At 32.2% G+C, this 24915-nt stretch overlaps 1 protein-coding gene across 1 annotated transcript in view; it reads right to left on the bottom strand.

Annotated features, from left to right (window-relative positions):
• LOC111001646 (cadherin-99C) overlaps window positions 1–24915 on the bottom strand; it is a 123470-nt gene that overhangs the window by 60132 nt on the left and 38423 nt on the right. Inside the window, exon 2 of the mRNA XM_022271594.2 lies at window positions 9358–9398. The gene's annotated coding sequence lies outside the window, so the exon portion shown is untranslated. The remainder of the gene's footprint in view (window positions 1–9357; window positions 9399–24915) is intronic.

The following is a 24915-nucleotide window of genomic DNA, read 5'->3' as shown; positions in this document are numbered from 1 at the left end:
AAAGGTACTTAAACCTAAATTGGTTGCACTATAAAAAGTATAAATTGCTAGAATTATATAAATGTATAAACACGAATAAATATTCAGCGTAAAGCTTACAGCGCGATAACAACAAATCACACTAGTTTTGACTTCTTAAACACACTTTACTAGAAGCGAGATAATATTTCGTTCCTACATTATGACAGAAGTCGGTGATATAAACGATTTCAACGCGCAGCCAAGATAAAATCAGTGTCTAAACCATAAATAATTGTTTTTATCCACGTTCCAAGGAGTTCATAGCCTTTTTCTATGATCTTTAGATTTATTTATTAGATATTATTAGATTTTAACATTAAAGTATATTTCGTAGGTACTTTGTGAATAATTAAGTATATACAATTCATAATCAATATAATATGCGTATTGTAGTTCTAAAATGACAGCAATAAACGAACAATGTATCACTATTACACAATGCAAACAGTTTCTCTACTTGTTTATTGATATTTACCTCGTGTAGTTCATTCGTTGTCTTAATTAATTCAAAACATTATATTATGTATCTTATCTGTTCACAAAAGGCCACCAGGAACAGTTGATATTGATTAGTGGAGATATGAAACTATATGCTGAGTTTAATGATATCTTATTTGAAATTGTAAATAAATAGTAGTTAGTTGATATTAAAATTTAATTATATCCGATTATTAAATTGCCTTGAAAAAACAAATGAATGTGAAATACGTATTGCTTATTTTCAAATTTAGAACGTAAATCATTTCATTAAAAACACCATGCAGGTTTTCATTTTTCTTAATGGCCAGTATTTAGATAGCAGATAGCAGAGCATATGCAATACAGAGAATAATAAAATTATATATTTTGTATTAAGGTATTATAATGTATGTGTTTATCAAATAGAGCAATTTTTCATACCAGAACTAGACAAAGCATCTCTTCATAGAAGTACTGTGGGTTCATTGGATTATATGAAAGCAATGCATCTTACATTCGCTTAGATGCAGTTTTGATTAGCATTTTGTTAGTCAGGGACCTTTTACGGATAAGTCAAATTACCATTAACACAGGTCGGTTTTACCATGTTCCATTTGCTACCAAAACGTGATCGGCTTAAAGTTACTTAATATCATTGTTCTATAGAGTAGTTTAATAATCAATATGAATGGAAACATCTGTAAGAAATATAACCAATTTTAATAGATTTAAATATTAAAAATTGTTTAAGATTTGATATTTTATAAAATAAATTGTTTGTGATTTAATTATTGTTTTTTAATGGATATTTATATGATTCATACTGACAGATAATTAATAAAATGTTTCCATATTTGTCGCGGATATTATAATACCAAACTTTAAGATTTAAATTCTAATTACTGCATAAGTTCTAACACAGTTAAAAATATAGTACAATTTTGAAGAGAATACCCATCCACACAAGACCGCGACAAACGTTGCTTAACTTTGTCAACCGCTCCTTAGCGAAATTCAAAAGCTAATAACCCTAGGGAATTCTAAGCCGCAGACATAAACTATATAGAACAGTGAGGTACTTGTTACGGTAACTTGCAATATAACTGGATGAGCTCTCGAGTACCTACAATCATTGACCCACTTGGAGCTCAGCATTTCCTGCTTAAAGTTCAAAAGAAAATTCTATCGCTTTTTGCATGTTTTTGTAAAGCTATGAACTGGGTAATTAAATATTTCGGTCAAGGCATGTTTATCATAGCTATTTTGGAAGGTTAATCATATTTAAATAACGTGTTTAATTTTAAACACATAAAATTAAAAAAATAATAAGAATGTAGTTAGAGCTGAATATAATAATTATCACTTCCGTCGTTGCACAACTAAGCCTTTCTTAAGGCTTTCGCCGTACACCACCGATATGTGGTACCAGCTGCCCACTAAAGTATTTCAGTACCAATTCGACTTAGTAACAATTTTTAAAAGACCGGTAGCGCACTCGCTAGCCCTATTGCGTTGAGTGTCTCTGTTATATAAAAATATATCTATTTTTGTCGTCTTGTAAATGCAGATGCCGTTTTCACAGATTAGTCTAATTAGTGCTACTCAATTTTTATGTATTTCCAGAAGCAGTTTTCCGACGATTTTGTATTAAATATAAATGTTGTTAATATCAGGAGCGCTGGTGTCTTGTGATGGCGCGGTGCATAAAACAACACTGAATAGTATCTAGACTGAAGTTGTGTCTTAAGCTTTCGACTTAGGGTCCTTCATGAAAAGAGCGTAAAAATTCTTAAAAGGCTGGCAACCCACTCGCGAGCCCTATAGCATCGAGAGTGTCCAGGGGCGGCGGTATCACTTAACATCAGGTGAGCCTCCTGCCCTTTTGCCCCCTGTTCTATTAAAAAAAAAATAGTTAACTTTGTTTAGGTTTTAATAAAACATTGTGTACGAAACGTGTTGGATTGTATACGAAATTTCTAGAGAAAAAGTACTAGCTTTAGTATTGCAAATGTCAGTTACGATGATTTGTAAATTGTAAGCTGTGTAACCACTAATTGATCTAATTCACAGACAATTGCATTCTGACCACTGAATTGCATTTCTGCGATTATATAAATTGTTATTTCATTCAGTTTTCTAATTTTAATAAAGTTAAAGACACTGTCCGAGGTTAATACTTCTTAGATGCAGCAACTCTTCTGCAGTTGCAATACCCGTCCAAACAATACGCCGTTTACCCTGGATTTTAATTCATTGAAGGAGGCGCAAGACGTGGAGTTTAACTCGAAAATTTGTATTGTACGGGACGTTGATTTTTAAAAAGCCATTTTAAAAGGCAAAGGCTGGAAAGTTTTTAAACAGTAGGTTTAGGAGAAGATTCTGGAATGTGATTTAGAGCTAAATCTGATTCCCGAATTTCAAAAAGGTTAAACTTTGGAAATGGTTATTGACATACGGGGGTCATAGTTGTGAGACTTATCAATTTCCATTCTAAATACAGAGGCCTAATCATACACAAAGTCGGAGATAGTCACAGTCACGTACTTATCTGACAATATAAGTACGTCAATACGAGTATAAAAATATAGAATAACGGTGTAGAATAAATATATAAACTAATATTTTTTTTTAATATTTATTATTAATAAAAACGCAGACTTTGGCACTTGTAAATAAACAGTTAAAAACTTTCATTCAGAAAAACGTTCAAAGATAACAATTTCTCGGTATCACAAATTTAACATCGCGAAAGATTTTGCTCTGAATAGGGAATAATAGGGTTATTACATAAGATTTACTGAGCCTACGGATATAATAGGGTTATTATTGTAGATTTATTATGTTTATCCTCAAAGACAATAACAGTATCAACTGATAATACGGCGTTATAGATCGGAATCGATTAAATTGGTAAAAGTTATAGATAAGTATTGTTCGTGGTTTGAATCAATCACAGTTTACCATATACGAATTCAGTTGCCTATTATATCGTTTAATAAATGGAGCATCGGGTAGCAATACTATGTCTATTTTATTGATCAATACGAGAGTCTTCTAATCAGCCATCAAAGTCAATACCTGCAAGTAAGACGCCTTAGATAATAGATCAACTGCTTTACAAAAGCAATGAAAAGTAATATATATATATATGTTTAGCAATCAAATTTAACATAAATAATTACTACTATCACCGAATTGAAATATTCATGTTTACAGTATGCTTTGTTTTGTTGTACGTATATATACCATCAGATATATTATTTTCTTTAGTAGTCAGAAAATAAATTTCTGAAATATTTGACAACCAATATACGTATTGGTTTCATATATATGTCAATCCTCTTATTACAACTGACATTGTCTCTACATTTTTAAAATCTAAAGAAAGCCATTATCGTTGTATGGTTTGATTTAACTTATCGATTTCCTAAATACTTTTTATAATGTCAGGCAGTACCGTATCGACGCGACGAATATTTAGAAAGGAATAAACATTTTATATAGACTATTTTTAACTTCCCAATGACTTTAATAGTTAATCTGCTAATACATACAAATACAACAAGTTAAAAACAACCCTGTTTTTTATCGTAAGATAACATCGGCCTACAATAAAAAAGTAAGGAAAATACCAATATAAATCACAAAATATGTTATATCTATATCGGTTATCAAATATTACTTCTAAACAAACTCACATACGCCTATTTGAAACAACGGATTTCATCCATAAATAGGCATTAAATAATATTTCCCACTTCCTGTAAGGAACATACAAATTGCTGTATCGCAAAAGCAGTAGTGAAACGTGAGCGATAATTTTGCTCTCGTACCCTGGACGATCAGTTAAATGCTTATCTGGACCACGTTGGAATTTAAAGGGTCTGCACCGTTCTTCTAATCATTACAGGTAACTAGCCAACTGTGCTTTGTTTCAGTACTGAACACAGGTTGTATGTGTTAGCGAATAGACTAAAATGAAAAGGTATCATGGTGTCTCGTTCGCCACGCGTATCTAAATTATTATTTGAGAAATGTATAAAAAATGTCCACGCCGTCATAAAGGTTGCGTAAAACTTTATCCAGCGTTTTTAATAACACAGTATTTTATCTATTAAGCAATTTTGATATTTATTAAACTTTGGTTTGTTACTAAATGTATTAAAAATAAAAACGTACAATTTTCAATGAAAATGTACAGGTTAAACTGCCTTAGTGCTCCGTCCGTATAATAAAGATATTAAAAAGAAATATGCTTTTAAGACAATGTTCTATCAGCTAGATAATTTTAAGAGATATTCAGTACGTGGCAAAGAAAATACAAAAACACTACTACGCGTACCCAAAACGGGCATCGAACCCACAAGTAGGTAAGCGCCATATTTACCAAACAGGTTGCCTTTTGAAACTGTATAACGATAAATAAACATTTCATGTCTTTGTATTTTCTATGTTACTCGTTGATTTAATGTTCATTTTATTCCTTGAATAATAACTTTGGAATGTTTTGCGATTTTTATACTAGGGAATTTAGACACGCTACTACATATTACTATTACTATTATGATTCCAAGCACACCAACTACACAGATTCCAATTGTATCCCCCAAGGAAAGCGTGGCTGTCCCAATCAAACCTGAAGCACAGTTGCAGAACAGCCGGTAAACTTGAAGCGAGATGAAATGCGAAGATCAAAACAGAACCCGATAGAGGCTCATTGTGGACATCCTCTGTCCCATTCAAGGGCATGTTCAGTCAAATCAAGACTCAATTACAAACAAGTACTTGAATATAATATAAATTTATTATGAATATTGTGTTTGGGATGAAAATAAATAAGGTGTCCTATATCTCTTATTTACTGGTTTATTAAGTCACTCCGTAATATAAACAATAGCTAAAATTAATTCAATAATCAGAGACCTTTTCTTTTCATTGCTCGCTTTAAAAAAATGAGTAATTTATTTATTATACAACATGGTTAATACTTACTTCGATAACTTGTGCAATGTCGTAAAGGTCAATGTAGACTTTCCACTTGTTCAAGATAAAAACCAAACTAGATTTTAATCGAATTCCTGATCTGTAAAATACCACAGTATAACCTTCAAATAAAACTGACAGTATTTGTTATGTACTTTTTAAAATATAATTTATATCAGATTAAAAGTAAGATGATTGTGTCATTTAACTTAGTAGTGATTCGTTTTTAAGGGCCTGTTTCACAATGTATGGATAAAGTACTAAATAGCTATGCAACACATAAATTATTTGAAAGATAAAAGTTCCAAATAAGATATTTCGCGTTTCATGACGAATAGCGCTATCTGACAGTCGCGAAACGCAAAAATACTGTTTATCCTACCAATAAGTAATAAATAGCTTATTTGGTACTTATCCGGGCAATGTGAAACAGACCCTTAAAAGCTCATATAGGTCACACAATATGAAACTTATGAACGTCAAAAAAAAAACCTCTGACTGTCTATAATGACATATGACATGGGTTTAGGAACTACGAGTTGACTTTAAAAAGTTGTTAAATTAAAGTAGTTTAAGTAATTAAATATACTTAATAATGAAGTCATATGTTTTATCGTAAATCGCTTTAGTAAATAAATTCTAATTTTTTGGTTTAATTGCAATTGAATTGCACCTGATTTGTATTGCGCGTTGCGCACAAAGTATTATTAGGATTATTGAACACATTTCAGTCCAGTCACTTTTAACTATGGATTTTCCAGATACTATTAAAACTATAATTTATATGCGTTAGCGCAACCTTCGTTAATCAATTTTCGAGATCCAATTTATCGTACCAATTATAAATTCCCTTTGCTCCTTGCAATCAATAGATTGTGTAATAGAATACTATAATAGAATGTGTAATAACTCATTACAACTTAAACTAGGTAACCCCGTTGGCCAGAAAATTAAATCGTGAGTTTTACGTTCCAGTTTTATGATTTTGTTCGTGTTCCAAGAAGGGAACACTACATGTTAAAAGAGCGGAACCATAAACTTTGACCTAGACATTTCTGGACATTGTGGATTCCAAATTCAAAATATAAATGTATTCGTCTTTTGTTTCTGTTTGAATATAAATTAGTTAAAACATTACCAAAAGTTGATGTCTTCATCAACTCTATTCTTCTATTTGACGTTGGCATTGTCTTTTAACTGTCAATGGGGAATTGGGTCAAACGCATGGGTCTGTTTTTTTTCATATTCATCTCATCTGTGTTGGTACGTTGGTATAAAATTCGCTTCCGAAAGCTTAAAAGAATGTTAAACCCTACATTTAGTATTAGTATTGTAAACGAACCTATTAGTTCTAAAGGTTCGTGTTCTGCGGAAGATTTACTAAATGCGATTTGAGAATAGCGTGCAAATACGTGTGGTCTTAGATAGTTAGTTAGTTAATAGCGTAAGATAGCTGAAACATTTACTCATTGTTGGAATTGAACTGAGTTATGCAATGGCTTAGGAAAATTTGAGTGCAAATTGCATTGTATACGATATGGATTCTATTCTATATATATCACAACGCATCAAATAATTTAGAATATTTTAAGTGATTTTAAAAATACCTAACGTTGGTCCAAAGCAATAAGTAAGGTTCTTAAATTATGTTAAACATCGGATTTAAAAATAGGTTTTGGTGGAAATAGTGAAAGAAAGATTTTTCAGTAAAACGCACGTAATTAACATAATAAACTTCTGTATAATTAAGAAGTACCAGACTTTTGACTGTATAAGTGCATTCTGTCAAAAAATCCTATATAACACAGATTTAATTCATGTAAAAATAAGACCTTAACTTAATATTATTAACAAAATGTTTAATTAAACGCATTCATCAATATAGAATTAAATTAAATTTTGATTTTGTATCTGATAGTCAATTTATTCTGTAACATCTCAAAACGACCAAATTAATGGAATTCAATCGGGGCACAGTTAGTTAATACATAATAATAGTTGTCTTGGCCACAGTTTGTATCCGTTTCTCTGGCATTTTTGTTTTTTAGACATGACGCTTACCTCATGTTCCCCGCTGTTCCCCGTTGGAGCAAGTATTAATTACGTACACAGAAAGACAAATACATTGTTGCTTAGCCGTGATTCAAACGAACACGGGTTGAGTGAAACCTTCAAGGAAGGAGCGTATCAATTCTTAACAGCTGGCAACGCACTTGCGAGCCTTTTCGCATTGTTAGTGTACATGGGCGGCGGGATCACATAACATTATGTGATCATCTACAATAAAGTTCACATAAAATGAGTGCGACTATGAAAAGAGCGAGGAGATTGAATTCTATCCGCCGCCAAAAATGGATTGGCTTCGTTATGTTGCTATGCTGGTTTGGTTATTGGGATGCAAATAGGAAATCGATCGACTGTCTCGGACTGATGATTGTTTTTAATCTGAGATTGTGGATTGATTATTGGATTCGGGCGTTAGTGTTATATAATATTTTGACACTGTGTTCATGTGTCTGAGATACCGCACCTTATACCTGTCGTATCAAGAAGTTGGATTGCCTCAGCACATGGCTATGTAGCCTGTTTAAGTGAGTTAAGGCAAACTGTTTAATATATAATAATATATATAGAACATAAATACAAAAACAATTAATAGACAGGTATTAAGTTAATGGAAACTGAAATATAATTAAATACAATTTAAGGATATCCTACATAATCTAACAGACACAGATAAGTCAAGTGTTCATATACATAAATGTGTAAATCGCTGCAATAAATTGAAACAGAGACATTTTACATATCTATAACAAGACGTTACATTGAACAAGAATCTTTTGTCATCGGCTCATATTTATTCTAAGCGAGCACAACTTGTCGCAACCCATTGATGCATTGTAAGCCCGAAGGCAGCATTTGTTACACCACCTACAAAGAGTTTCTAAGGCTAATTTGAAACTTGTCCCGTTTTGTCGTGTTTAGAAACGTGAATGTCCATCTCCGAAAGGGAAATTTGCCGTGTAATTGCTACACACTGGTGCCTTGGACTTTTACCGAATCACTTGAATAGACTTTCATAACTGCCTGATATACACTATTATAAAAACAGATTCCTCATTTGGTAGGACTGCTAATATTCATACTTATTATTACACAATTCTTTTTCTTCATTAAAGAGGTGTAATAATAATAAATCATTTATTTGTAAGAAAGTGGTTGTTGTTATCGATCAATTATTAAAATCCGTACAAAAATACGTTTCAAAAATTAATTCCTCATTAATTTTCATTCTTCATATAGTAAGAACATATTTTTTTATATATAATTGCCAAACAAGCCTGCGAAACGCCCAAAAAGGAAGTCGTCACAGTCCATAGACACCCATTTTCAGTGGGTGCGTTGCCGGCCTTTAAGGGAGGAGTACGCTCGAATTTTGAATTTGTACATCTGTCGTAATGATAGTTTATCCAATATTTCACCCAAGAAGTAGTAAAAAGTAAAAGAAAAGTATTTTCTATATTTTCAACTTTAAAATAAGATCTTTTATTTAATCATATTTAAATGAGATGTCTATACGTGTTTGTTAGGAGAAAACACGTCAAAAAGCTCGCTGATTAATAATATGCGAAAGTTTATTTCGTTAACTTTTTGTATTCAGCACTTCCGTGGACATCCTTAAATGGATCTCAGAGTTGTAAATCATCGTTAAGCGTGTCATAATAATTTAATAGCTCTATTCAGGCGTGCGTAGGTCGTAGACTAATTCCTACAGCTTTGAGTCCACCGTCGCCACACCTAGCTTTCATCCATAATGGATTGTCGATTAATTCCGGAATAGACTCATTATATACTTGACGTAAATGTTTGCTAAGATTTGCATAGTAAGCTCACCTGAGGCTCGTTTATTGCTCCATCTCATAACCTGGGCATATCTGCGAACAAATAGTCAACATTAACAACCCGGAAATAAATTTATCTTTACAACGCATCTATAAAACTAGTTATTAGTACAATACTTTAGGTTAAATAATGTACGCAAACGTATCAGAATATTGTTATAACCATACGTATGGCAGCGTAAAGGACCGAACAAAATATTTTCAAAAGTGGAAATGTTTTTGAAAATTAGTTTTAAGCCCTAATCTGGCTTTTTTACAGCGCTCTAAAGCACTTGGACAAATAAAATTCAGCTAATATACAGCGCTTTTATGATACGCTTGAGTATGAAGGCCCAACTTTTCTACCTTTTTAGTTTTATTCACTGACAGAACATCACAGATACTTCGATCATTATAGTGGGGTAAATGAGATGAAAAACCTAGCCTAACTACAGACGTTGTTCTGAGTTATATTTCAAGCGATTAGGATATTAAACAAAGTATGAAATACCGACTGCAGCGCCATCTGCCGGGCTGATTTGTGAATCTTAACCCAGCTAAACGCATACAAAAAAATCATTCATCAATTGGTTCAGCCATTGACGAGGAGTTCAGTGTCATATACACGTACAGTAGAATTATATATATATATATATATATATATATATATATATATATATATATATATATATATATATATTTCTATATATAATTTCTATATTTTTTCTTTTTATTTCTATATATATATAATATGTATAGAAGTTTAGGAGTCCATAGCGTGGTCCAAACAACGTAACGCGTAATTAATATATTAAGATAAATTAACAGTCGAAATTTCCTTTTGACGCTATTACCCAAATGGAAATAATGATAGTTCACGGAACGTTTAAAACATTCAAAGATTTTTTTACAACACCTGCTTGATAAAGAAGTAACAATATCAGACACATCACGTCCGTCCGCGAGTTGAATGAACGAGAATGTGAATGACGAATTGGAAATGTCTAAATTAAATTTATTAAGACGAGACATGCAAATAGATCGTTCAATTGCAAAGTGTTCTAAGAATGTCAATGCAAATTACTGTTTAAATTTAATTCTTTAGGCATATCTTAATAAAGGTACAGCTAGACAATATTTTAAGGAAATCTTTATTTTGTTTTTCTTGTGAATTAATTTTCAGTATACATGTATAGAAAAGCTACTAACATTACGGTATTTAAGCATAATATGTGTGCCTTGATATAAATAACCTTGATAAAATAAAATACTGATGGTTGCAATTTTCAAAAGAAAATTTTATTTTTATTTGTTAGATAAATCTTTTGTATGGATATAACGGTAAATGGAAATCACAATTGAATGAATTAAGTTACATTTATTTGAACGCTTAAATACAATTATGTCAAGTTTTAACGAGTTGTCGATACCGATTGTGCCTCTTTGTCGCTCGTTCCGCGCTCTCGTTTGCACTTCAAGCCTTAAATACAACGCCTCAGAGCGAGGTAACGCCGCATGCGTCATTTTTAGTGCGTGCAGTCGGCTGCATCGAAGTATAAAACGTTGTCACGTCAAAAAGGTTACCTTTAAACAATTAATGCATTAACATGTGTTTAAAATGCTCTATTGAAATACGGTACGTCACTCAAAACTACGTAAATGTATAACTGAATTGTAATCTCAATAAGCCGTTAAAAAATTTAAATTTCTAAGAAAATTCCTCAACAGACGTTTTGAAGATAAATTAGCTGCAATCGTTGAAGAATGTGTGACGTGAGGTCCGTTCGTGCTTTGTTACTCTACACCGGGCTGCACAGGATCGTGATTTCATTATTAGCGTTATAAAGACGTTCGTGGTTAAACAAACAATTACATTAAATAACGGTTTTGTTAGTCAAGTTAATTAATTATGTATGTAGCAACTATTATTTGACAAGTGTTTTTGGCGTTATATGTTTATTTTATAGGTGAAAGATATGTTTTTTTTATATAGAATATTAAGGGGCAAACGTGCTGGATTTGATGTTAAGTGACATTGCCGCCTGTCTGACCTGGCATTGAGCAGGTAACTCGTGAGTGCGTTGCTGGCCTTTTAAAAATCTCTATAAGTACTAAAATTTTAAATATTAGTATAGAGTTGTTGTTGTTGTTTTGTTATTTATATTGTTTTAAACTCAATAACTACTGGATATTTTATTATATTTACAGAATATTAAACAAAATACTCGACCTCGGATGAATTCATTTTTATAGTGACTTTATGATGATGATGAAAATTTTTAAAATGTCTTTGCTAGGTGTACCTACTTTACTTCAGATTTCAGAGAGTGTAATCATGAAAAATATAATTGTATAAGAAATAAATGTTAATATTTTTTTAGAAAATTACACAATTATGCTTCATCGGAATTAAAGTGTGTCTTTTAATTCCGATGTTGCCTATATTAACTTCTATAAAGACTATCATTGTTATTACTTATAAATATCAAAGTAAAATTTACGTAACCACCTTTCCAAACCTGTACAGCAAGAAAAATTATTTTGTAATGAAGTCTTGGATGACTGACGACTTACCATTTGCATGAACTTTAAACATTTTGCAAAATCTCTTAAATAAGCAAAATGAACCCTATACCAGTAGCAATAAAATTAATATTACAAAATCTATTTTCTCTTTGGGTCAGCAAAATAATGCTTATGTAAATGTAAACGGTAATGACAAACCATTACTAGAAGAGATGATATGTTAATGTGAGTTCAAGATTAATAACACGCGAGCTATAAAATTTTATTATGAATTGCTTAAATCATTAGGTAATTCTTATTCCAATTTAATGAGAAAGACTTTGATTTCGCCGATTAGTTGAAATGAAAATAAGTAGGTTGCCAAATACAACCACAACACACACGCATTACACACTCAAAACGTACCTTGTCCTTTAAAAGCAAAAAAAAATATCTCTTATTCTTTTTTTCTTTTCTTTTTGTATTATTGTTATTATGTGTTTTTCTGTGTGTGTTAGTAATAAATGTCCTGTCGATGTCTCTGTAATGTCTAATAAATTAATAAGTTGAGTTTTACAACTCTGCGGTACCAGTGGAAGTTTTATGGAATCTAGGCTGTCTGATAATTAGAAAACTAGGTGAGTAAAACTAACTCAAATCAACGTTGGGTACACGGAGGCATTGCAGTCACATTCGAAATACCATTTACATGCGTTTTGCAGTATATACGATGCCGATCAAGTATTACATAGTGTGGATTTTGATTTTCTTATTTGGTGATGACGTCATCAGTTATTATTTACTTTTATTAACATAATTTACCCACACATTATCTATGCTTGAAAACGAGATGCATTTTAGAGGATTCCTACAAAAAATTAAAACGATTATGTATCCTTTTAAGAGTATTGCTTACTTTTAATGAAAAGAGAAAATGGGTTTGGGATAAATTACAGTAAATACTTACGTAATACATGAAGGCCCCCTAAGAGTACTCACACATACAGTACAAATCTTAGTTCTATTAGTAAAATAAGTGCTCTAAGGCGCTTGGTTTATTTATTTTCGTATAGCGAAGGATTCTAATTCTATTGTAAAAAGAATCAAATTCAGTCTACCTGAAATTGTCAAACAGGCAATTCAATAGTCTTTTATTGTTAACAGTTTTCACCGTTACAGTGTTGAAGGCTTCGATGAATAATTCATTACATACATTGTTTAAGCTATGATTGTTGATGTCGATACAACTGTCGGACTAGGAGGCTGTGTTCAGCGCAAAACAAACACGTGCGAAGTGTAAACAAATGAAAAAAATAGTTGTGTTAGAAGACTGTATAACCAGTTCCCGCTTTCGTTTGCAAAGATTTAAGAACTTTTTGGTCGAAGTGAAGATCCTCAATACTGACATTTTTATGAAAAATAAAGTGTTTATTATGGAACATACGATACGGTATTACTTATTCCACGTCATTAAATTTGAATCTGTAGGCATCCCTACTCATCGGCAAAGAATACAGAGGGTGTGAGGCCGAGAGAATAAGGCGGCGTGAAAAACTCTCAAAATCATCAAACAACACCTATTTCTTAAACAAATATCGCAAGAAATAGCCCGTCTAGCACTAGCCCCATGCCCTTTTATCAACTAGATAATAGTAAACTTTGTAGTAAAACGCAAATAACCGAGATTCGTTAGAAGCCTGTATTGAAAAACTAACATTTCACTTTCCCATACATAATAAGGTGTAAGTGGCAATTTTAAGTTTAGTAGCGTGCAGCGAGACTATTTAGCTGCTAGATTAAACGGTACCTGGGAAAATGTCTACTGTCTAGTCGTAAAAACTTATTACGTAAGTCGATAATTTTATCGCACGCTTAAATAGAGCCTAAACACGAAACGTTAAGAACAAAAGGCTACTGTATTGTGTAATGTATATGAGGTAATATTTAACTAGTAATTTACTAAATAAACATTATTACTAAATAATTAATGTATTAATCTTAAATAATATAAGTTGGATTTCTCCCGGCGGAAAGTAAACAAACGAAATAGATTTATTTAATTAGCTAGATATTATCTAAATACTAAATCAATTAATCAACGTAAAGATAACATTCTTTGAATCTAATTTTGATTTAAGAGCCTTTAAAAATATAATACTATAACTATATAATTAATATAATATATATAATTGCTATTATATATTTCCTTAAAAAGTCTTATAGCGCACGGACCAAAATTATATTCGGAGCCTAGACCCCTGTATTTGCATGCTTTATTTCACAGTACCAAGAAATAAGATAATCAAGTTTTCTAAAACCTAAATTTTAAATAGCACCCATATTAAATGTCTGTAGTAGTGTATAAAACAACATGATCAGTGTCCATATTAAAGAGTAAATCCTTAAAATTATTTAAAATTCGAACTCGAAAATTTTGATTCGTTCGTATGAACATTTTTATTAATATATAATATTTACCTTATAAGTACTTACTGTAATTTCACACATACAAAATTGCCTGCTCTCACTTGACTATTATAAATAGCTTTGTTCTTCCATTCTAAGCTTTATTATAAAGCGCCTTCCAGCTCCAAACGATTAGATAGCAAAGGCGTGAAGTATTTTGCTTCCTGCATGCGATACTAAAATTAATTTCAAAGTGTAATCTTAATGGACGTATTTAATACATTATAATTCGTCTATCCCCGAACACGTTGTGTCATGGACTGTATTAATGATAATGATATTGAGGCTTTATACAATTTCATTAAAATACATCCATATACCACACAAGATATTTTCAGTAAGTCATAAAAATAAAAAAAGTTGTATTTATATTTATATTGAAACCCGGGTAAAACTTAATGTTCTTATCACGAAGATCCGCTGTCGGAATAAAATGATTAAAAAAATAGATCCACATTACATTCAGATCTCTTGGTCCCTAGATTTTTCTTTAAACAGCCGTCTAAATATACCCCAATAATTTGTTATCACTCTCGTTATTAAGAACAAAACTTAAATAATTGTCAGAAAATATAAGCGTGGATACAAAAATTTCTATTTCATTGAATAAATTTTTTTTTCTGCACAACTTGTTAGTTTATATTATTATAGTGCAGATTCTGATATTCAGAAACTATTGCTGAACTGCGAGGGTTCGAATCAACAGCTTAGGGAAGAGAATCGTGCGCTGAGAAATAAATAAGCTTTTGTGTCAATTCCTAGTGATATACCCCTAATGATAAGAAATCTTGCAGTAATTGTACTACAATTGGTAACAACAGGAAGCTAATTGCAAGTAAATATCTTTGATCGGGCTTAAAATATTTATTCGCTAATCTAAATAGACCATTTCCTAAGTTCTCTTGAATAAAATTTAAGCATCATTATATAGCCAGCGGTGAGTTCCTCTACTAATTCTATTATTGTATATTATTATATGCTGTATTTTCTTATATATAAAATTCTCGTGTCGCGGTATTTGAGGTTAAACTCCTCCGCAACGGCTTTCCCGATTCTCATGAAATTTTGTATCCATATTGGGTAGGTCTGAGAATCGGAAAACATCTATTTTTCATTCCCCTAAATGTCTTTAACACTATCCACCCCTAATTTTTTTTCCCATTTAAGATTTAAAACAATATTTTTTTTTATGAAACAGCATTAGTAAATACATATAACCCTGAACTTTCAACCCTCTTCAATCAATCCCTATTTTTTATTTGATACTTAGTTTGTTTGTCACTAGGGAAGCGTAGCAAAATGTTCCATGTTGGTATGTACTAAAAGCCAGACTAGGCATTGAGGAGAAACGAAGTTCGCGGGGGCAGCTAGTATACATATAAGAATGTATCCCAAATTAATTCAAGCTCAAACAGCCGTCACTCGAGAGGGACAAATTGCGTGCCATATCTCGAAGTCTATTGAATCGTTTTTAATTAACCTTGAAACAGTCCAAGTTGAAGTATGATTTTAATCAAAGAAGATCAGTTAAAGAGATTGAGTTTTAAGAAATTAGCACGCGTGCTTATACAGATCATCCTGTAATCAAATTTCAATATCAGACTCTTCGCTGGCTCAGCGAACCAAAATGGCCTCTGAAACGAAAAACTTCCACTGCTGTCATAGATACAGTTCATACTGATAAGTTTTTTCATTGAAGTCAAAGTGGTAGGAAAATCGAACTCAAACACAGGCAACACAGGTTAGACTAAGTATAAGAATTTATGTGAAATCTGTATATATATATATAATTGTTTGTTGTAAACTAACTCCTCCTGTATTGATTTCTTGGAATTTTGTTTATAATTAGAATAGACTATTTTATACCTCTAAGTGATAAGGATGGCCTACTTTGACATTTTTATAATTGTCATTAACGTATACCTTAATTTTCTGTCTTTTACCACTATTCACAATTTTTGAGACCTATTTTTTTTACTGTAACAATCATTATGTGGCAAAACTACCTGCCAGGTCAGATAATAATTCTAGGTAACCGTTTACACTATTTTAAGCATAGCCCGTAAACAAAGAATTACGAATTACTTAACCTAGAAGAGTACTATTTGACGAGTATATTATTCTGTTGAAATATCCTACTCGTATTTCGTGTCTTTGTTAGTTTAACGATTTTATGAATAATTATCCGCTATCGTGAATATCGTGGCAACTTGGAGCCGCGTCGTCTACAACTGGTTATTGAATAACTGTTTTTATATTTCCTTTCGAAATCTTTTACGATCACCGTAGTTAATTTTTTTATTGATATCATTTGCATATTACTATCGAAGTTAATTCGTGTTAAGGAGAAAGCTTTTTCGCGAAAAAGGCTTATTTCGAATTTATTATAATACAAAAGTAATAGAGTGCTACCCACGAAAATAAATAAAAAAACAGTAGCGTTTTTAGAGGTTTGGGTCTCAGATTTCTGTATCTACGAAGCATATTCAAAAAATAAGGGCCGTTCGCTTATATTTTAGAATCGATAAGTCATAACACGTTTAAACTTGTACATATCTGTAGGTGCATTACTCGTGCATTTATTTCAGGTGTTGTTTTGATTCAGTAGTAATTTTGCTAGGTGTGCGTACAGTAGACAATGTCCGCGATGATCGTTTCTCCCGCCAGCTCGTAATTCACTATCATGTGTCAATGAAATAGACACGTAGGTGATCAGCCACCTGTGTCTGCCAGAATGTATATCCATTGATTCTCGGCCCGGGCTCGACCCTACGGATTGGAGATGTGAATCGGTCACTGTAGCCACTAAGCCAATACTGCTCTAGCTACCCACGAAATGGATAAGAAAGGCAGACAAAAAGATGGGAGGACGATCTAAAACTGAGGGTCCAATGTGGTTTCGGCGCTGGTCAGATTATACAAAAATTGGAGAGCTTTATAGGAATCCCTTGGAATACAAACAGTTACTATGAAGCATAGTAAGACACTAAATATTATATTACGTTAAGCATATTTAGTTTGTTCTATGCTAAAGGCATTAAAAGAGTTTTTAATTTAATTTTGTTTTTTAGCAAGAATTTATCGGTTGTACCTTAAGGACTTAAATTATATGGGTGAAGAAAAACCGTTTTAACATAAACATTAAACCTTTATACTTTGATTTACTTACTTTACTTTATTGAGTTTTGAATTGACGACATATAATATAGGATATAAACAAAATCTATTGAAGCCGTTGAAGAAGACAAAATATCGCGTAGTCATCGCGACTCTTCTTGACGATTTAAAGTTTAATTGAAGAACACCTTTGAATCAACGAACAAAAACGCAATTATTCAAGATTATTTGCTCTATGCCGAAATCAATGTAATTCTATAGGTGTACCTAAGCCATTAAGTTAAACGTCAATAAGGAATGAAGTGTGTCAGCCCGTTATATGTACAAAAAGCTGTTGTGGGTCAATAGCACGAAGCAACTCCCGCGCACTCGCGTAAAGCGTAATTCTTTTCGTAATTGATTTTGAAACGGTTGATTTTCATTCAATTATAAAGCTCGTTGGCTGCAAAAAATCAAAGCTTTTTAGCAATCTTCTAGCAAATTAGCTTTTTGAACACGCTCTTACTACTTTGTTTAAATAGAAAGTACGGTTACAACTGCGCTAGCTAATAATACAAATTTTAAATTGACTTTTTAATTGTGTAATGAAAATCGTAAATTACAATGGCCCCATCACAATATTAAGATCCTGTATCAGAAAATTCGAGTTTGACTTGAGCTTGGGGTTACAGTGGTTGGTTTGAGAGTTTTAAAAATACATTTTACACACAAATATCTATCAAAGTTTGGCTATTATTATCTCGGATTTCAGTACCATAATTTCTTTTCTATTACATTTAATACGATGACGGCTAGAATATCGATCAAAGCCACACCCAAAGTCAATATGATTAAATATCGAAGTACTTCATAGTGGCCCATTTTGCAAGTCCATACATCAAATTGCATTACAAATGATACTCGAACAAGCAATAAAGCTATAAGATTTGACATTAACAAATATTGAATCTGCAATGTGATTGGTTTGAATACAAGTTATATTTAGGCATTTAGATTTCCTTTAAGTTCCTGAAGCAGGAAGCAGCAGAACTAAATCAGAATGTCGATATAGCCAATTTCCTAAATAGAGGCTTCATTAACTTCAAAGGGTTGGCGTCTCCCGCCGTGGCCGGGTGACAACTACTCCGGAAATCTTTTTTTTTATAGAACAGGAGGCAAATTGGCAGGAGGCTCACCTGATGTTAAGTGATGTCGCCTCTGGCATCGATATCGATGGACGCTCTCGATGCCAGAGTGCTCGCGAGTGCGTTGCCGGCCTTTTAAGTATTGGTATGCTCTTTTCTTGAAGGACCTAAAGTCGAATTGGTTCGGAAATACTTCAGTGGGCAGCTTAAATTTTAAAACTTTTATTGTATTCCTAGATTGATGATGATAAATAATCAACTTCTGTATAAAGTGATTTCTTGCTTCACACATTTTAGGGTCAAATCATCTTATATAAAAACAAATGACGTAAGATTTCATTCATAATTAGCAGTCATGACACACCTGTATCGGCGAGAGTCTAGCGATAGCATATAAGCCGACAGATGGCAGTATATGCAAATTAAATGATACATAGATTTATTTCCATGTTATGTGAGCGCTGGAGTCGATCCATTAGTTATATTTGAAATTTTACGTCTCGCGTTTATCGCTGATTAAGTAGACAGGTTGAATGGTGAATGTGTGAAAATAGTATTTCTTAGTAATGGATCTAGTTTTTCTGAGGATTTAAGGATGAGGTTATTTATATACAGTATAAGAAATAATAATAAATCAGTGGCGCTACAACTTCTTTAGGTCTTGGCCTCAGATTTATGTATTTGTCTCATGATCATTTTTAAATCTAATAGGCAAGTAGGTGATTAGCCTCCAGTGCCTGACACACGCCGTCGACTTTTTGGGTGTAAGACATGTGGGTTTCCTCAGGATGTTTTTACATCACCGTTCGGGCAAATGTTAAATGCGCACATAGAAAGAAACTCCATTGGTGCACAGCCGGTGTCAAATCTACGACCTCAGGTATGAGAGTCGCACGCTGAAGCCACTAGGCCAACATTGCTCTTTTATATTTTTTATAATATACAGTATTTACCACTACATTATAGCCAAACAATAATACAAATATATATACTAACATATATACGGTCCTAAACTACTAAAAAAAATAATTCTACTTCTACAACAGCCTTCAACCCTCAGTCTTCGCAAATCGAACAGAACTGAGTGAAACGGAAAATTTATTTCCATGATCACTATTAACAATTATTTTAGTATTAACAAATTTCTTTAAGTAGTATTTATTTATTTATTTGGAAACAAAACAGATACATATTTACAATAAAAATAAAGTTAAAAATAAAACATAAAATAAACACATTGGATGTATCCACAATAGGTTTCACTAATATAAATTATAGAAACCGTGAATTGTAATGACATCTTCATTACATTAACGGCATATACAATATTTAAGTTTGATTTATCAGTCCCGCTGTGTATATACACTTGTTTCTGAAGGTAGCAGGTGTATGTGCAACTCAAATGTAATCGGGCGGGTAAACCTACTAGTTCCAACAAGGTATTTCTTATTTTTATATTTTTTTCATTCTACATTTATATACTTTTGATCAAAACTAGTTTGTAATTGCTTATAGCGGTACTGTGGTGGAATCGCAGCGGGTGGGCTTGCCAGTCGCTCACGTCTACATCACAAAGATTGACTACCTGTCCGGAAGAATGTATCCGTTCAAATGTGTTACATTACGATTATTTCGTCAATGATTTTGCATTACTTTCGATAAAGGCACTTTCTGTTGGTCCCGATTGTCGACTGGCTTTGGCACCGATTTTGCATACAAGATTCGATGATGATGTAAGAAAAATTTTAATAAAATTATAATTCCACATTACGATAAAAAGTAAGAGGTACTACTTTGTCTTTTATAAGCTAAAGACTTTCAAATAATTTTCTTTATTATAAGTTGTCACATAAAAACATAAATAAATCAGTGGCACTACAACCTCTTTAGGTCTTAGCCTCAGATTTCTGAATCTGTTTCATGATCAATTTTTAAATCTAATAGGCAAGTAAGTGATCAGGCTCCAGTGCCTGACACACGTCGTCAACTGTTTGGGTCTAAGACAATGTCGGTTTCCTCACGATGTTTTACTTCAACGTTTGAACAAATGTTAAATGCGCACATAGAAAGAAAGTCCATTGGTGCACAGCCGGGGATCGAACCAACGATCTCAGGTATGAGAGTCGCACGCTAGTGTAGATTATGTAGCTAATGTAGACGCATTTATGTGAGAGTAGCAGCTCACATAAATGCGGTTTGTAAATGATTTCTTAATGATGTTCTTAAAAGACTAGTCTGTCTGTACTATTTTGTGATATGACAGATCAAATCGTTTGTTTAAGTATTACAAAAATGTAATACTTAAAGAAATGATTTACATTTTCTGTTATAGCCAGAGACGCAAAGTTTTATTACAAGTTAAAAGAAGTTCTACTAAAAGCTTTATAAAACGTAGAAGCAATTAACTAGCAAGACTTATTAAAACCACTTGTAAACGAGAAATGCATGGACAGCATACCGTTAGATGGTACAAGTTGTGACAGTATCAATCAATGATAGTGAAGAACGGGATTGATACTATTTATGACTTTATTAGGCTATGTTAATGGATTAGTTATAAATAAATCGTTAGAAGTTTTAGAATATTTAAGATAAGGTCATGGAGATAGTTGTTGACTAAACTAGGTGAATGGTTTATAAAACTCAGTCGATTTTTTATACAATAAATTAACAATATAGGGCGAAGACATTAGACACTGCAATTATGAAGATTCCATAATGTAAACAAAAATCAAGTAGAAATGTAGATGTCCTTAGGACAGTTTAACAACATACAGCTTTTTCATTTTTGAAATACAATTTTAATAAATTAAGCCATATTCCAATGTTCATTGACCAAAGTATTCTGGTTCTTTTTTGACATACTATATTGGACAATAACTTAATACATTAAAAAATAATATTTTTTAAACATGACCTTTTGCAGTTATATATCTATAATATAAAATTCTCGTATCATGGTGTTGGTAATTAAAACTTTTCCGGATTTTAGTTTGTGTGCATATCAGTTAGGTTTGCGAATCGGACAAACTTCTATTTTGCAACCCACTAAATATTATTCCTATCAATTATCAATACATCATACAAAAATACATGTAATCCTCAATTATCACATCTACGATCAACCCTTTTTATTTTAACTTGAATTGAATGACTTGAACTCTAATTACATAGAGATTCAAATCACGGAACAACCTAAAAAGTTTTAATTCCGGAAAACCGAACAGTCGCTGGGGTAGCATAACAAAATGTTCCATCTTGGTATATACTAAAAAGGAGACGACGTTCGCGGGGGCAGCTAGTTTTTTAAAAAGGCCTGGTTTCATTTTTCAATTTCATTATTAAATTTTACAAACACCACTTAATTAACATTAAATTAAATCACCAATAATGTAATTAATCAAAATGTCATGAAATCTAAAAGTAATTTGTCAAACCTAAGATGAGCTTCTTTAAGATTATCTTACCTCAATTAACTAAATCATTAATAATGCTGTCCTAGCCTTTCATTACACATAATTTGCTTTCAGTTCAATACCTTTCAACATTTGAGCTTAAATTAATATGTTGTAGGATCAACGATAATAATAATAATAATAATTTATTTATTGCACGAATATGGTATAAAATGTCAAGGTGGTACAATTGTCAGTCGTTCGCATATTCTGCCACACACAGTGGCGCGCAAATTTATCTTAGTTTAGATTTTACATTATTAGTCAGATTCATATAAAATAAATAAATAAAATAAAATAGCCTTTATTGCTGAACTTATTTTTACAGTAATTTTTCTTACAAATACGTTTATAACTTTTAACAGTTTCTTTTCTTTTCATAAATCAGGTATCGGTAAACGGTCGTTTCTACATTTCAGCTTGTCTTTCGACATAGGCCTCCTCTAAAGATTTCCACTCTGTTCTATTTTTCGCTATGCGCGTATAGTTGCTATGTGGATGTCATTTACTTTGTTTTTCATGTTAGTGTTATTTTTTTCCTTTAGAGGGTCGTGGTCATTTTTCCCCACGATGACCAGTCGGCTTGGGGAAGTATTTTGTTTTGTTATTTTATGTTGGTTCATGTTGAGCTGTTTATTTTTCCGTTTACCGACAGTTAATTGTTATTCTTTGTTAGTTGTTGTCTTAGCGGGAAGAGACGAAAGAGAATTAGCTCTAATCCTCATTACGTCGAAAGCATTTGGTCTATTGTTAATCGGCGGCATTAGAGTTTGTTGTTTCCTTGGTTGAGCATTGTTTTGTGGGGATGATGATGTTTCTCTTTTGCGCTTTTCCTTATTTATGTTAGTATTTTTTCCTTTTACTACTAGTTTGTCAAATTTCAGGTACGCGATATTTCCCTTTTCTCTCTCCTCTTTTAGCTGCGCCTGCAACGTTTTCCTTTTCTCTATTACTTCCTTTGTGTAGTCTTCTGTAACATATACATTTTTGAAGTTTTTCTTCTTTCCCATAACTTCATTCTTCCTCCATTCGCTCGTAAAGGAAATCAGAATTGGTCTTGGTTTTCCAGAAGACTTTCCCTTTCCTAGACGATATATTTTGTTTATCTCATGTTCTTGTAATTGTATGTCAAGGTCAGTTTTGAAAATATGTATTGTATTTTGTATTAATTCTTGTGTAGACCTTTCGCCTTCATTTACTCCAAACATTATCAAATTGTTTTGCTTCTTTCCTCTTTTTAAACTTTCTACTTCCTTTTCGAGATTTTCTACTTTTATTTTTAAGTTTCTATTTTCTGTTATAATAGGTTGAAGTTTTTCGTCTAATCTCTCCATTATATTATTTGTTATCGAATCTTTCAATTCTATTGTTTGGTTCAAGATTTCATTCTTCATTTTATCAAACAATAGTTGAAACTGATCCTCCATTCTTGTAAACTAAATCTGCGTGTTATGGAACGTAATTAGTGGTAGTTTTTATTTACTTGCTCTGGCAACACTAGTTAGCTGTTACTGTGACAAGTGTCAATGTCATTGATCTTTTGTCTATGCTCAATATGATTGGTGGATTTCTAACCTCTAATTATCACTTTTTGGAGATACTTTTGTTGAAATTCAAGAACTTACGTGATATTGTGTGAAATCGGTAGTTCCACTACACGGACGACACTTCAATTTGTGTTTTGTGACGTCGCAGTCTCAAGAACAGTGTACGAAATTATTTTTTAGCACTCAATAATACGGAGCTACACAATTACGATGCTTACAGTATGACAGCCCATCATCATCAGATTCATATAAATTAAGTCAATTATTATACATAATTAAATTTATATAAATTACCATGTCTCACACAAATAATCGTTTATTGAGTAGTACGTTTTTTCTAAAAGTAATGCACTAAGTCGCTTTTTAAAGATTCTTGTCGGAAGATCTTTAAGTTCTTTCGGTAATCTATTGTAAATTTTAATTGCCATACAGAAGGCGTTTTTCCGAAATAATTCTAAATTATTTCGGAAAAACGCCTTAGCCTTAAATATTAGCCGAGTAAGTACAAATTTAATAATTTTTATTAGAACAGTATTGGTCTAGTGCAGTGATTCCCAAAGTGGTCGATATCGACCCCTAGGGGTCTATGATAACTTGCAAGGGGTTAACGTCAGCGAAAAAAAAATTTGGGGGTCCACGATAGTGGATCTTAACACATACACTGATAGTTTACTTACATCATACTATCTTATAATATCAAAACATATATATTATTTATAAAAGTGCCTATGAAGTAAAAAAAAATATTATACATGTTTTTAAAATTGTGTAAGTTGTAGGATGTTGGTATTCGCTTTGTGGTCGCAATACATTGAATTCAAATGGGATGATGGGATACCTCGGGCATCTAAAAGTTTTCTTAAATGTCCCTATAGCTCCCACGTAAACCTAATTAGGCCACACAAAGATGTAAACAATTATTATTAATTCACAAGAAAACCATCAGCTGAAACTCACTCTCTGTGAAATAAATTTAAACAAATAGACCGAAAACAATTTATACAAAGCCCTTTCTCACAGTCTTAATTAACACAAACGTGCAATTAAAATATCGTAAAACTGTTTTATTGTGGGGAGACGCAGTTGATTTTATCACTAGTGTGAACTAAGACTTGGTAAGTCAATCCTTAATAGATGGGAGTCATTTATTTTTATATCTTTTATGTGTCTGAAGGGTGCTGAATGCGATTTATACTAAAGTTTTTTCCTTACTTTATTGGAAAAAAAGCGTAGTTCGACTAGGCTTACAAATAGCGGGTAGGGTCTTTGTTTTATACCATAAAAAAAAGCTTTTCAGGTCGAATTCACGAATGCTGAAGCCTTCAGGCACAAAGCTGAGATCAATTGGATGCCAAAA

Source organism: Pieris rapae, chromosome 19 (assembly GCF_905147795.1).
Source record: "Pieris rapae chromosome 19, ilPieRapa1.1, whole genome shotgun sequence".
Classification (NCBI taxonomy): Eukaryota; Metazoa; Arthropoda; class Insecta; order Lepidoptera; family Pieridae; genus Pieris; species Pieris rapae.
The sequence above is the reverse complement of the archived record's forward strand: the minus strand, read 5'-3'. Positions and strand labels throughout refer to the sequence as shown.